A 14,920-nucleotide genomic window follows, 5' to 3' on the forward strand; every position below is an offset into this window, starting at 1 on the left:
GACGAAAAAAACAATTGCAAGACAGACTTTTAGATCATTTTAGATTGGGTAGAGGTGAAGGTGAGGATATGAGTAGCGACGAATCGGTAGATTCCGTTTATGTTGATGCAGATGTAAGGACTGCTCCAATTCAGAAAAGAGAAAGAGTAGTTTTTACATTGAGAGATATTCAAGATAGTATATCGTTATTTTCTGGGGACAGTACACACGATATTAAGCAGTGGGTCGATGAGTTTGATGACATAGCTGATACAGTTGGCTGGAACGGTTTACAAAAGTATGTATATGCGAAGCAATTATTGAAGGGAGCCGCGAAGCTATTTGCCAGAGGTTTAGTTGGTGTCAGGGATTGGGAGTCTTTGAAGAAAGAGCTCGTAGAAGAATTTGGAGAAAATTTGTGTACTTCTGAGGTACATCGCGCATTGAGAAATAGAAAAAAACAGCCTAAAGAAAGTTTGCAAGAATATTTGTATACATTAGTCGAAATTGGCAAACAAATTTTACTGGATGAACAAAGTATTATTGAGTATTTTGATTCTCGAGCCAATAAGGCAATGATATATCAGGCTAGGACTTTAAAAGATTTGAAGGAACAAATTCGCGTATACGAAAAAGTAAAAGGCACTCATTTATCGCAAAATAAATGGAGTATGCAGCAGAATTCTTCAGGGGGTAAAGTTGATGACAAGAGCCAGTCGTTGGCCACTAAATGGAAATTTATATTTTTATAGGTGTGGTAAGGAATTGCATATTGCCAAGGATTTCCAAAATGTAAGTAGCACGCTTCCTAGTACTTTAAGTGCTGGAGATGCAAGTACTAGTGCTGTAAAATATTTTAAATGTAAACAATTGAGGCATTATTCCCATCAGTGCAAAACTAGACAAGTAGCGGAACATGAGATAAAATCGGAACGTGTTAACTTGTTATGTGGAGGAAAGGCATGCACACATGCCAAGCGGTGTGATTTATTTTTTTTTTTGGATTTGACTTTAAACAATTTTACTTTCAGTACGCTGGTTGATACGGGTAGTAAATTTTCTGTGGTAAGGTATGACACATTCACCCCTATTCTGCATTTCGATTACTTTCCCGTTCTACGCTCCGCTTTAATCGAAGTTTGGTATTCTGCATTACGACCGAATCGTAAAGAGAAGAGGAAGAGCAAATGATTTTTCGAAATCAGCTGTTGGTACGGAATGTGTGAACATTGGAACAAAATAAATTGAAGAAAATTTGTAAAAAACATTGAAAAACGTTTATATTTTATTATCCACGCCATTTTGTACAAAAAAAAAGCAATAGAATGTATTGCCGCAGTGTTATATTTTTTTGAGTGAAGTGTTTTCATAATTGTAAGTGTGTTTTTTTCGTTCTTTTGGCCAATTCCCTGCCGTGGCCACCAAGTTTTGTTAAAACGGATTCCTGCACGAAAATAGTTGACATTTTCTGAATTTTAAGGATGCTAATTTCATTGCACTTGCCTAAAATACTTTATAAAGGTTTATTTATTCTTTCCGCAAGGATTGTTTACGTTTTCGCTTCACCTTCCTCTACGCCGGCAGCTTGCTTTGGCATATAACTGGACCCAACGAACAGACACAAATTGTAGCTGTCTATTATAATGGAATCAATAGCCGCGGCATTATTTATGGAGTTGGAAAGCAACGCATACGAAAATTGCCAGGCGAGAATGGAAAGGCAAATATTGCGAGATTTGTGTAATCCATTTGAGATGAGTGACGAATTGTAAGAAATTTAACTCAAAAGTGGTAAAGTTTAATGACTTATTTTCTTATTTAGGTCCAAAAAAAACTTTCGACTTAACAAGGATGCTTTCAAGTATGTGTTAGATACTTTTGCGGGGCAAATACGTCCAAGGACTTCGACATCGACATGTTGTTTTTGACCTGGAAACATATAAAAAGCAATCATCATAAAGCCTTCTACGTTTCTTAACAAGTTTTACTTACATTTTTGTTAAAATTCTGTTATAAATTAATAAAAAAATGAAAAGAAAATATTTTTCCGCCAACTAATTTGCAACTTAGAAAAACGGAACTACGACCGAAATGCAGAATACGCAAAATCGAACGATTCGAAGTTGGATCGAAAGAGATTGGAACACAGACTACCAAAATTGCCAAATCGAAAAAATTCCAATCCAAGTCGAAATGCAGAATTCGGCTGATTAATGATGCTAGGTGGTGTGGAATTAGACAAGGAAATACTCCATTTATATGGCATAGGTGGTGGTAAGCTCACGACATTGGGTATTTTCCAAGCAAATGTTTCTGTTGATGAGGTAGTTGTTGAGATTGTATTTCACGTGGTAAGATATCGTGATTTCCCATATGCTGCCGTTATTGGAAGCGCTGTTCTAAAAAAGTTTTAATTAGTTGTAAAAGAAGATGGAATAGAGTTTCGAAATTTGAAGAAGGTAATAGTTATTGATAAGGTGAAAGATGTTATAACTAACGGAGGTAATAATGTGCAACTATGTTCTAAAAAAAAGTATCCGTTTCAGATAATGCCATAATAAGGGCCGATAAGCCAGTTGTGGTGGGAAGTAGCCGGTGTGATACTAATACCAGTGAATATGTTGTAGAGGTAAATGGTCAAAAGGGGGCTGTACGAAAATGCAATGTTTCGGGAAGTACTAGTTTGTTGAAGAATGAGATTAGCAAGGAAGAAGAAATTTTGTTAAATGAAGTGAATGGAAATGAAAAAAGGAGTGTGTAGAAATGGATTTATCAAATTTAGGTTTTATTGACGGCGCCTTGACATCAGTATTAATAATCCGAAACCGGAAGATAAAAAATTTAACTCGTTCAAAAGATATTGACGAAAAACCGAAAAAAGACCCGCGGGTCCCTCCGAAACCGGGGGTGAAATCCATAGTATTTTTGCGCAGAACACCTTTCTGCGTTGGCGGCCTTCGGCTGTGCTTATAAAAAATAACCCTGGGCTACGCCATGCTAAGTCTGGGTGTGTGGTATAACCGTGGCTACCGTCACGGTGATGTCCTTCTGCGTTCACAATTTTTTTTTGTGGGTACGAATTACAACCACATGAAAATCGCCAACTTCAACTGCAAATATCTTCGGACAGGGATAAAAATTTTATTTTTCGGTTTTGGATTATTGTTGCCGAGATTAATACGCGTCTTTCGACACCTCTTTCGATATTTTTGGACGCGTATTAGCAGTGTCATGCTGCCGTATAGAATTACCATTTTTGATAAAAAATAAGGTGGTGCACCGAATTTTAAAACGTTACCAAAGTTTTTTCTACTCACCTGGGTATTTCATCCTCCGCCGGAAAAGGGTACCGGGGGACTCCTAATCCGCATCCCAAAATACAGCAGTGATCCGGCATTTCTGGAAATAATCAAATGGATTAGTTATATGTATGCACATATATATAACTTGTAAATTATACTGAAATGTTACTTACCAAGTTGGTTTCTTCAGTCTTCTTGTACAGCAATATCTGAAATAGAGAATTATATAAACTTTATTGCGTAGAAGGCAGTATAATTGTTATAAATCAAAATAATTGGTTAAAAACTTACGATATCCACAGAAATTTTGTGTTAAAATAACTGTTTTGCACATAAACATACATATATTTGCGTACAGGGATGATTGCAAAAGTATCATTCTCAGCAAAAATTCAAAAGAAGCCCTCATTCCTCAATTTTAATATTACAAAGAAATATCCTTATTTATTTTCAAAGGAGCACTTAATTACATCTCTCTTTAAAATCCATATGTTTTGGACAATTTTAATTAACAAATTGTGATACTTTATTACCGGGGACGATTGCCAAAACACGACCAAGACCGTCGGGGGAGGTATTAATAGACGCGTTTTTGCCTCGCTTCCAATAATTCGAATACTTTTCCACCTTTGGACTATTGATAACAGAACAAAACGCGTCTTTTCATTTTTCTTTCCCCTTTTTTCGACGGGTTATTGCAGTCGACCTCGGTTTCAAACTGTTTTTCGCGGGGAACTTTTGAACGGGTAGAAAAACTTAACTCCCGTGTTTGTATTCTTAATACTGGAATAACTACGGGTCCTCAGATACCCCAATTGAAGACTTTTTTATAATTTTCTGAAGGACCCATATGGGTGCACTAAAATTTCCTACTAAATTCGTTCAAAAAAATGTACCATTACAGCAACCCATATCTGATATTCTGATCCCTTTTTTGCTTCCCTGTGTCGCTTTCGACGAAGCAACCCCGGTAATTTTGACACTTCGTTCAGTGTCAAAACTCATGTTCCACGCAGGTTCCACGCTAGTTTGACACTGACCGAAATGTCAAATTGCCGTGTGTTAGAAAGGGAAAGAAATTGTTTCCCTCTCACACATATCATACTTGTAAACCTGTACAATGCTACGACCGTTCAATTCAATAGTAAATTTTACTCTAAACTCAAAAATACAATTTTTCAAAGTCAAAAACAAATTACATATTTTTCAGTGAAACACGCACACTTGTTCCTCTTAAAAATACACTCAACCAAACCAACAAGTGTGCGTGAACGTATTAATTAGGCCGGGTCGATTTGTGGGGAGGCAAAAAAAATCGCCCATTGCTCTGTGAAAATCATATTCTAGGGATCAAAATAAGAAACTTTGCCGAGGGAACCATACCTCTAAAACGAATTCTGATGTCCCCCCCTTTGGGTCGGGTTTTTGAAAAATCCCACTTTGAAATGCCTATGTTTTTTCTTTTTGGAGTTTATTTTTATCTTTAGAAATTTATTTAGTCCGAACATATGTAAATGAAAAAATGAATTTAACTTAGTAATAGAAAAGAAATTAAAAAATAATTATTATAAATTAGCGTTTTTACAAACCCCTTTTAAAACCAAGGCATCACTGTGATGCATTTGCATGTCGCAAACATAGTTGTGTGGGTTTTTTATTCAACCGTTTTAAAAAATGAAGGTATCACTGTGACACAATTGCAGATCGTAAAATTGCTTGTGTTGTTTTTTTTAAGCCACCACAAGACACAGCAGGTATAATTGAAATTGCCCCTACCCAAAAGTTCGACCCAAAGGGGGGGGGGGGGGGGGGGGGGGACATCAGAATTCGTTTTAGAGGTATGGTTCCTTCGGCAAAGTTTCTTATTTTGATCCCTAGAATGCGATTTTTATAGAGCAATGAGCGATTTTTAAATCGACCCGCCCTAGTATTCATACATATATACATACATACAAGTATATGAAAAAATGAAAATACAAACTTCCACACATATTTCCACATTTTTATATAAACCTGAATAAAACATTTACAAATGCAAGTACTTAAATACATTTGCGAATTTCTATACCTGAAAAAAGAGATTTGGAATGATGAAAAGCGGAATATGCATCTTGAAGCAACAAATTTAAAGATTTTTGAGAATCGGGGATGTTGATGAGCTGAGATGTTATAATCGTACAATAAAGAGTGTCCCGGAAAGAAATTAAAGCAGAAAGAGCGAGCAGCTAAAGCAGTTGAAGCGGAATTCAGAAAAGGGTAATCAGTAAAAAAGTTAAGAATATGAAAAAGGATTGAGCAGTAAAAAATGTCAGAAAAGGAGTGAGCAACAAAAAGAGTGATCAGTAAAAAAGTTAGGAATATGAGTGAGCAGGAACAAATGTCAGACAAGGATTGAGCAGTAAAAAAAAAAAAATCAGAAAAGGCTTGAGCAGTAAAAAATGTCAGAAAAGGAGTTAGCAACAAAAAAGGCGAAATACAGAAAAGAGAGTGTCCTATAAGAATTTTGGAAGCAGATTAGCAGTTGAAGAAGAAATATTATTACGAAGACTTGTATGTGTACTTGTGTATTTAACTGTATAACATATTTTGTTTTCATGTTTGATATAGAAAGCTTTGTTTCAAATGGTTAGCAACATATTTTCATTTACTTTTCCCCTATATGATTGTATGTATTTGTTTTATTTGTCAATTTGAATATTGTCTTGTTCAAGTTAATAAAAAATATGGAATTGTGTATGTAATGTATTTTCATTTTGAGAATTGTTTCTATGTTTGAATTTTGATTATTATATAAGTGTTTGTGTGAATATGTTTAAAAGGGCGTACACTTGTTCGATTCGTTGAAAATGTATTTGTAAGGGGAACAAGTGTACGTGACTCGTTGAAAAAATATTGTAACGAGTTCAGGTTTTGAATTTGGAAAATTGTATTTTGAGAATGAGAATTTAATAGATTGTTGAATTGAACGGACGTATTATTATTATAATTTATGGTATCCTCCGGCATCCTTACAATTTTCAGAAGTGAGGCGAACTATGTAGTATATTAACTTGACAAATACAAGTATCAAACTAATATTTCGAAAATGTCAATAACATAAGATCACTGATGACGAAAAAAAGATAATCAAAAATTGCACATTGATGCCTAGATGGCATCGCCTTGATGATAACTTTTTTTTGAGTGTATGAATACGTTCACGCACACTTGTTGATTTGATACTAAATAACTTTTTCCATATCCCAGTTCCCTTAGAAATAACAAACGATCCAACATTATTAAACTCTCTAACACTTGTGCAAAAGCCATGCGAAGCAAATAAAATTAATGCATGTAATGCTCGTCCTTTGAACATTTTTTTGTACTCTATCAACAGTATCACAAGTCCAATGCAATTTGGGATCAATTGATGAAATCTTTTTGCTACACATTTCAATATATTCATTAAAATTTTGAAACTTGCGTATTTTTCCTACTTGGACTTGCTGTTTCAGTGCGCTAGCATTTTCGCATATCAGTACTTCTAGAAGTGCACGATAGAAAAGGGAAATGTTAATAGTGCTACGCTCATTGCATACTCGTTCAAAAGACTGTGTGGCCAACATTCTTGCATTACGCCCAAGTGTTGTACGCTTCTCATTTAGAAATTGACTCATAGGAAAGCCAATTGATGTTTGAAATGCTGGTATGGTTTCATTTTCAAAGTACTCTGGTTGGGCAAAGGATTCTTGCAACAGATGATAGCAACAGCCAATATTACACAATAGTCTACATTGCGGCTGTTCGTGAAAAAGTTTCAAACAGGTGGGACCTAAATTACCGTAAGTATGTAGCCTAGTTAAGCAAATGAGAGATTTTTCGCTGGCTTTGGTAAATTGTTTTCGTAAAAGATGTGCTTAATGCATATCGGGTTGGTTACGCGGTGTAGGCTGTCATCCGTCCCATCCCTCTCCTTTTTTATACGTAGCTCTATGAATTTATATATAACCCGTATCTTGCATTGTATTCGATTATTGAATTGTATTTTTTTATATTGAAGTATCCCTAGAATCAATGCATTTTATCTACCTTTAAAGTTCCCATTGGGTCTCCTCATGGACGTGTGGCAGCCTCCATCGCGCAAAATCCACCAAATTTAATTCGCCGCAAATACAGGATGGCGATATGGCATGATCGCCAACCTGTCAGAAAACCACCACCTTTTTGCCATTGCAAAATTTTCATTGGAAAAAATCAACAGCTTTTTTTTCGGCAACCCAATCATGTAAATTAAATTTAGTAATTGCCATTTTTTCTTGCTGAATAATCTGTGTCGAAAGTTTTCTCCGAAAAAAGTTTATTTAAAATATATAGCTCATGCTACATAAAAGTGGTCAAAACAAATAATTACCACAGAAAATAGATAACTGTTGTTTCTTTTAATTAACATATTTTGTGGCAGCAGACAAAGTGCTTCATTGGATTCATATACCAAAAAGGGTACTTGCAAAATCTTCAACGAGGACTGATACAAGGTTCAGGTAAAAGTGGTGTTAAGTTACTAACCACAGAAGTGAATCACTTTCGGTGTTCGAAAATATATTTCTTGGGACGCACCCTTGGGTTTATACTATGCCATTATTGACTTCTGAACCATCTACCGCGCCATCCAGACGTTAAGACTAACTAAACTCCCGGTAATTGTTGCATCCGCATCTGAACCCGCTAGAGGAACAGCGGTGAGCCAACACAACGAATTGCTAACCACGAAGTATCGAAGCACCAGCACGACTTGCGACTCGCCTCAGCATATTGGCATTCCCCATAGCGATCATCATACCAGGCCGCAACGCTCAACCTGCCCATCGGCAACAACTCCTGTGGACGCTTCGCCCAGAAGCAGCAGGAACCATAATCGGCTATCCAACCCCAGCACCATAAAATCGGTGAGTACCAACCTCTAAATTAACTACGGGTGTTATGAAAGCATCTGTTGTTTTGTAGAGTGCTTCTTATCTTTCATTTGATTTTCTTGGTGACAACAATGGTGCTTTCATATTTGCTTCGAGTTTTTTCTTGCGCCGCTTAGGGGTTAATCCTTGTTGATGTAGTTCCGCACGATTCACCGAGCCATTCCAAGCACGCCTTCTAAGAGCTGCGGTATTGATCCAAATGGTTGGGTTTAAATGAGTTAACATACTATTTTGTTTGCCATTTTTCATTTCCCCGTTTTTCGTCTGCTCTGCAATTTGGTTATTTACAGTTCACGTATCTGCAGTTTACGATTCCTCTCCATAGCATTTTCTGTATTCGAAAGCTATACGCGATGATAGATAACCTTTGCCATCACCTGCCTCCACAATGAAAACATCTGCATTACAGTTTTGAGTCTGCACTCTGTGAATCAGACGATCCACTAGAGTAGCAGTCAGCTCTTCTTCATGCCTCTTCTTTGCACTCATAAATTCATTGATTGTAAGATTTTGCTTCACATCGTCAATCAAATCAAGCTCAGTGCTCAAAGATGACATTGGCGTCAGTACCCCATTTAATTTATCCAAATGCAGGCTTTCACATTGATCTAGCAATCGTTTGAATTCAACAAATTTCCCACTTCCTTCTTCGTTAAGGGTGCTTTTCCAAAAAACTTCTTCAATGCATCTCTGCGCATTATCCACATCAGGCACTTCATTCTGCAATTCCACTGGAACATAGCGCTTCCAATGCCTTTCTGTCAAATAACTAACCATGTGACAATTTACGAACTCCCAATGTGGTTGCGTGAAATGTCTTCCAAACAAAGACACAAGTGATTGATACTCATTTTTGTTGCTCGATCACTACTCAAAACGTCAAGTCATTGGAAGCTTCCCTCACTCCACTGCTATCGGTCGCATTACCTTCACTCACCAAGTTTCGAATTTTACCAGCAGTTAGCACGCGCACGCGTTTATACTGATTGCGTATGTTCTCTATTGCTCCTACGATATCAGCTTCTTGATTATTATCACGTGGAAAATCATCTATACTTCTGCGCAACTGATTTAGGGCTCGCTGCACTTTCTTCGTATGCGCTTGTGTTTGTTGTACTACAACAAAAGCATAAATTTGCGCCAGCTCCACTCCCAGTTAAAATTGTAAGGATGCGGGAGGATACCATAAATTAAAATAATAATACGTCCGTTCAATTCAACAATCTATTTAATTCTAATCCTCAAAATACAATTTTCCAAATTCAAAACCTGAACTCGTTACAATATTTTTTCAACGAGTCACATACAATTGTTCCCCTTACAAATACATTTTCTACAAATCGAACAAGTGTACGCCCTTTTAAACATATTCACACAAACGCTTATATAATAATCAAAATTCAAACATAGAAACAATTCTCAAAATGAAAATACATTACATAAACAATTCCATATTTTATATAAACTTGAACAAGACAATATTCAAATTGACAAATAAAACAAATACATACAAACATATAGGGGAAAAGTAAATGAAAATATGTTGCTAACCATTTGAAACGAATCTTTCTATATCAAACATGAAAACAAAATATGTTATACAGTTCAAATGCACAAGTACACATACTACAAGTGTGAAAATTCCATTTTTAAGAAAAGGAAATCCATCAAGAGTGCAAATTCCATTTTTAAGAAAAGAAAATCCATCAAGAGTGAAAATTCCATTTTTAAGAAAAGTAAATCCGTTAAGAATACCAAGAACCAAGCCAAATTTATAGAGATTTGAATTTAACACATAACAACAAAAACAATCAATGGAGAATTTTTTGTGTGTGAAGACTAGCATGAACCAGTTGACTCAGTAAATCAAAGGGTGATATGGAAACATTTATGTCGCAGCATACATGCCAATTGTAGCAGTATCTGTAGCAAGAAGCCGGAAAGCTAAGTGCAAATAAATTATTTTGTTTAGTTTAATTTTAACTTGTTGGATTTTATATTGCGTTAGAGTCGTATCGTTGATTCATATCACATTTTTAAGATTCTTATTGCTTATATATATAATTTTTTTTTTAACGAGTTAGTAAGATGGACGCTGATACGATAGGCTCAATGACAGTTGATGTGCTGAAAGAAACGCTAAGAGAGTTAAATTTAAGTACGCTAGGACGAAAAAAACAATTGCAAGACAGACTTTTAGATCATTTTAGATTGGGTAGAGGTGAAGGTGAGGATATGAGTAGCGACGAATCGGTAGATTCCGTTTATGTTGATGCAGATGTAAGGACTGCTCCAATTCAGAAAAGAGAAAGAGTAGTTTTTACATTGAGAGATATTCAAGATAGTATATCGTTATTTTCTGGGGACAGTACACACGATATTAAGCAGTGGGTCGATGAGTTTGATGACATAGCTGATACAGTTGGCTGGAACGGTTTACAAAAGTATGTATATGCGAAGCAATTATTGAAGGGAGCCGCGAAGCTATTTGCCAGAGGTTTAGTTGGTGTCAGGGATTGGGAGTCTTTGAAGAAAGAGCTCGTAGAAGAATTTGGAGAAAATTTGTGTACTTCTGAGGTACATCGCGCATTGAGAAATAGAAAAAAACAGCCTAAAGAAAGTTTGCAAGAATATTTGTATACATTAGTCGAAATTGGCAAATAAATTTTACTGGATGAACAAAGTATTATTGAGTATTTTGATTCTCGAGCCAATAAGGCAATGATATATCAGGCTAGGACTTTAAAAGATTTGAAGGAACAAATTCGCGTATACGAAAAAGTAAAAGGCACTCATTTATCGCAAAATAAATGGAGTATGCAGCAGAATTCTTCAGGGGGTAAAGTTGATGACAAGAGCCAGTCGTTGGCCACTAAATGGAAATTTATATTTTTATAGGTGTGGTAAGGAATTGCATATTGCCAAGGATTTCCAAAATGTAAGTAGCACGCTTCCTAGTACTTTAAGTGCTGGAGATGCAAGTACTAGTGCTGTAAAATATTTTAAATGTAAACAATTGAGGCATTATTCCCATCAGTGCAAAACTAGACAAGTAGCGGAACATGAGATAAAATCGGAACGTGTTAACTTGTTATGTGGAGGAAAGGCATGCACACATGCCAAGCGGTGTGATTTATTTTTTTTTTTGGATTTGACTTTAAACAATTTTACTTTCAGTACGCTGGTTGATACGGGTAGTAAATTTTCTGTGGTAAGGTATGACACATTCACCCCTATTCTGCATTTCGATTACTTTCCCGTTCTACGCTCCGCTTTAATCGAAGTTTGGTATTCTGCATTACGACGGAATCGTAAAGAGAAGAGGAAGAGCAAATGATTTTTCGAAATCAGCTGTTGGTACGGAATGTGTGAACATTGGAACAAAATAAATTGAAGAAAATTTGTAAAAAACATTGAAAAACGTTTATATTTTATTATCCACGCCATTTTGTACAAAAAAAAAGCAATAGAATATATTGCCGCAGTGTTATATTTTTTTGAGTGAAGTGTTTTCATAATTGTAAGTGTGTTTTTTTCGTTCTTTTGGCCAATTCCCTGCCGTGGCCACCAAGTTTTGTTAAAACGGATTCCTGCACGAAAATAGTTGACATTTTCTGAATTTTAAGGATGCTAATTTCATTGCACTGGCCTAAAATACTTTATAAAGGTTTATTTATTCTTTCCGCAAGGATTGTTTACGTTTTCGCTTCACCTTCCTCTACGCCGGCAGCTTGCTTTGGCATATAACTGGACCCAACGAACAGACACAAATTGTAGCTGTCTATTATAATGGAATCAATAGCCGCGGCATTATTTATGGAGTTGGAAAGCAACGCATACGAAAATTGCCAGGCGAGAATGGAAAGGCAAATATTGCGAGATTTGTGTAATCCATTTGAGATGAGTGACGAATTGTAAGAAATTTAACTCAAAAGTGGTAAAGTTTAATGACTTATTTTCTTATTTAGGTCCAAAAAAAACTTTCGACTTAACAAGGATGCTTTCAAGTATGTGTTAGATACTTTTGCGGGGCAAATACGTCCAAGGACTTCGACATCGACATGTTGTTTTTGACCTGGAAACATATAAAAAGCAATCATCATAAAGCCTTCTACGTTTCTTAACAAGTTTTACTTACATTTTTGTTAAAATTCTGTTATAAATTAATAAAAAAATGAAAAGAAAATATTTTTCCGCCAACTAATTTGCAACTTAGAAAAACGGAACTACGACCGAAATGCAGAATACGCAAAATCGAACGATTCGAAGTTGGATCGAAAGAGATTGGAACACAGACTACCAAAATTGCCAAATCGAAAAAATTCCAATCCAAGTCGAAATGCAGAATTCGGCTGATTAATGATGCTAGGTGGTGTGGAATTAGACAAGGAAATACTACATTTATATGGCATAGGTGGTGGTAAGCTCACGACATTGGGTATTTTCCAAGCAAATGTTTCTGTTGATGAGGTAGTTGTTGAGATTGTATTTCACGTGGTAAGATATCGTGATTTCCCATATGCTGCCGTTATTGGAAGCGCTGTTCTAAAAAAGTTTTAATTAGTTGTAAAAGAAGATGGAATAGAGTTTCGAAATTTGAAGAAGGTAATAGTTATTGATAAGGTGAAAGATGTTATAACTAACGGAGGTAATAATGTGCAACTATGTTCTAAAAAAAAGTATCCGTTTCAGATAATGCCATAATAAGGGCCGATAAGCCAGTTGTGGTGGGAAGTAGCCGGTGTGATACTAATACCAGTGAATATGTTGTAGAGGTAAATGGTCAAAAGGGGGCTGTACGAAAATGCAATGTTTCGGGAAGTACTAGTTTGTTGAAGAATGAGATTAGCAAGGAAGAAGAAATTTTGTTAAATGAAGTGAATGGAAATGAAAAAAGGAGTGTGTAGAAATGGATTTATCAAATTTAGGTTTTATTGAGGCTGAAAAAGTTAGGAGTCTAATATGCAATTATACGCCAAAAAAGCCAGTTTGTTCGCCAGTTGAAATGAAATTGATTTTGGTTGACGAAAAACCAGTATTTCAGAGACCGCGTCGTATGTCATACGTTGATCAACAATGGGTTGACGAGCAAATTTCAAAGTGGTTAGAGGAAGGGATTATAAAGAGGAGCAATTCACCTTACGCCTCGCCTATAGTAGTTACGTCAAAGAAAGGTGGTTCGAAACGTCTATGTTGTGATTTAAGAAAAATCAACGAAAAGATAGTGAGGGATAATTGTTCAATGACACGAATTGATGAAGTTTTAGATAAATTGGCAGGAGCAAAATTATATACTATGTACCCTGGGTACATGAACACTTCAGCACCAACCATACTTTCCATCTTTTCATTTAAATTTTTTTTTCTTTTTATGCTTTTGATTTTTCTTATTACAAGTTTCATGACTCTGTAACACTCTGTATTATCTAACACTAGTCTAAACTCAACTTCCGTCCGTCTGTCAATGCTTGCATATGATTTTTGATAACAAAATACATATATCGATAATCAAGACGTCAATGATAACCATATGGGTCTTGAGCGATTTCCGGAGCTCAGCTCTTGCTTTTCCTGAGGAACTACCGTGCGGTAAACATCTGGTGCAGAAATTTAAGTCCGGGTCGAGTGTTCAATTTTAAGTTAAACCTAGTAAGGTGTCTAAATTCGCGAGTGTTTTCGTAGGACGTTACCCACGGTAGATCGAACATACCAACACAAAATCATCAATTCCTGCAAAAGATCCGGCCCAGAAATTAGACAAATACCTACTGCGCATACACTGGAGAAGATTAGCGAGCGGATCGCTGAAAGACGGGTGCAGGAGCCCCCATCGAGTTGCATGCGGCTAACCCCTCAAAACCCGATCCAATTAGGCGCTTAAAATACATCAAGTTATATAGTCGCAAATTATGCAACCGAATCACACATAAAATAATAAAATTAAAATTAGTTCCCATAATTCAATGTTCTAGCGATGCGTGGTCGCTAGAAAAGAAGTAGGACAGTAAATAGATTTAAAGGTGCATATGCATCTAGAAAGATGGTTAGCATGCTGATCTAAAATAATCCTAACCTAATTTAACTTAGTAATACCTACCTTTGAACCTAAAGTCTGAGTTCCCTTGTGTAAAGCTAGCTAAAAAGACCTATTAGTTTGTAACTATGTTGCTGTATGTTAATTACACATGTGGATAGGTATAACCATATATTTATCAAAAAAAAAAAAAAAAGGAAAAAACGAATTTAAAATTTTACTTAAGCTGAAATGAATTTGAAATTAAATATACGGTTAATACATTAGTTTACTACTTACCCTTAAGATATACCAAGTATCTTCATACTTCCAGTTAAGCTACCCTTTATACTTACCTTCAACCTAGATCTCAAATTTGCCGTCGGATATTTAATTTGATTAAGAACATTTTTTTTTATATGCAAATATGTTAAACAACATGTTATTAACAGAATTATTCTATGTACGTTTACATAGAATACCATATGATCGCTGCTAAAACTGACCTAGTTCCACAAAATGTCATACTTTTTATTCCATTTACCCACTTTCTGTTTACTTTTTCGAGAGAAAACCGAAAGGCACCTTAAACATACTAAAACTCTTACTTTAACAAAAGTTTGGAAATTCTCTTAGAATCTCTCAGTTTTTCATTTGTTTGCGCTCATGCCGGC

General features: G+C 35.8%; 1 pseudogene; it reads right to left on the minus strand.

The window, feature by feature from the left end:
• Positions 1 to 6,428: 6,428 nt before the first annotated feature.
• Positions 6,429 to 9,601, minus strand: LOC137241768 (probable methyltransferase-like protein 25; annotated as a pseudogene).
• Between the last annotated feature and the right edge of the window lie 5,319 nt (positions 9,602 to 14,920).

This window comes from Eurosta solidaginis, chromosome 2 (genome assembly GCF_040869045.1).
Source record: "Eurosta solidaginis isolate ZX-2024a chromosome 2, ASM4086904v1, whole genome shotgun sequence".
Classification (NCBI taxonomy): Eukaryota; Metazoa; Arthropoda; class Insecta; order Diptera; family Tephritidae; genus Eurosta; species Eurosta solidaginis.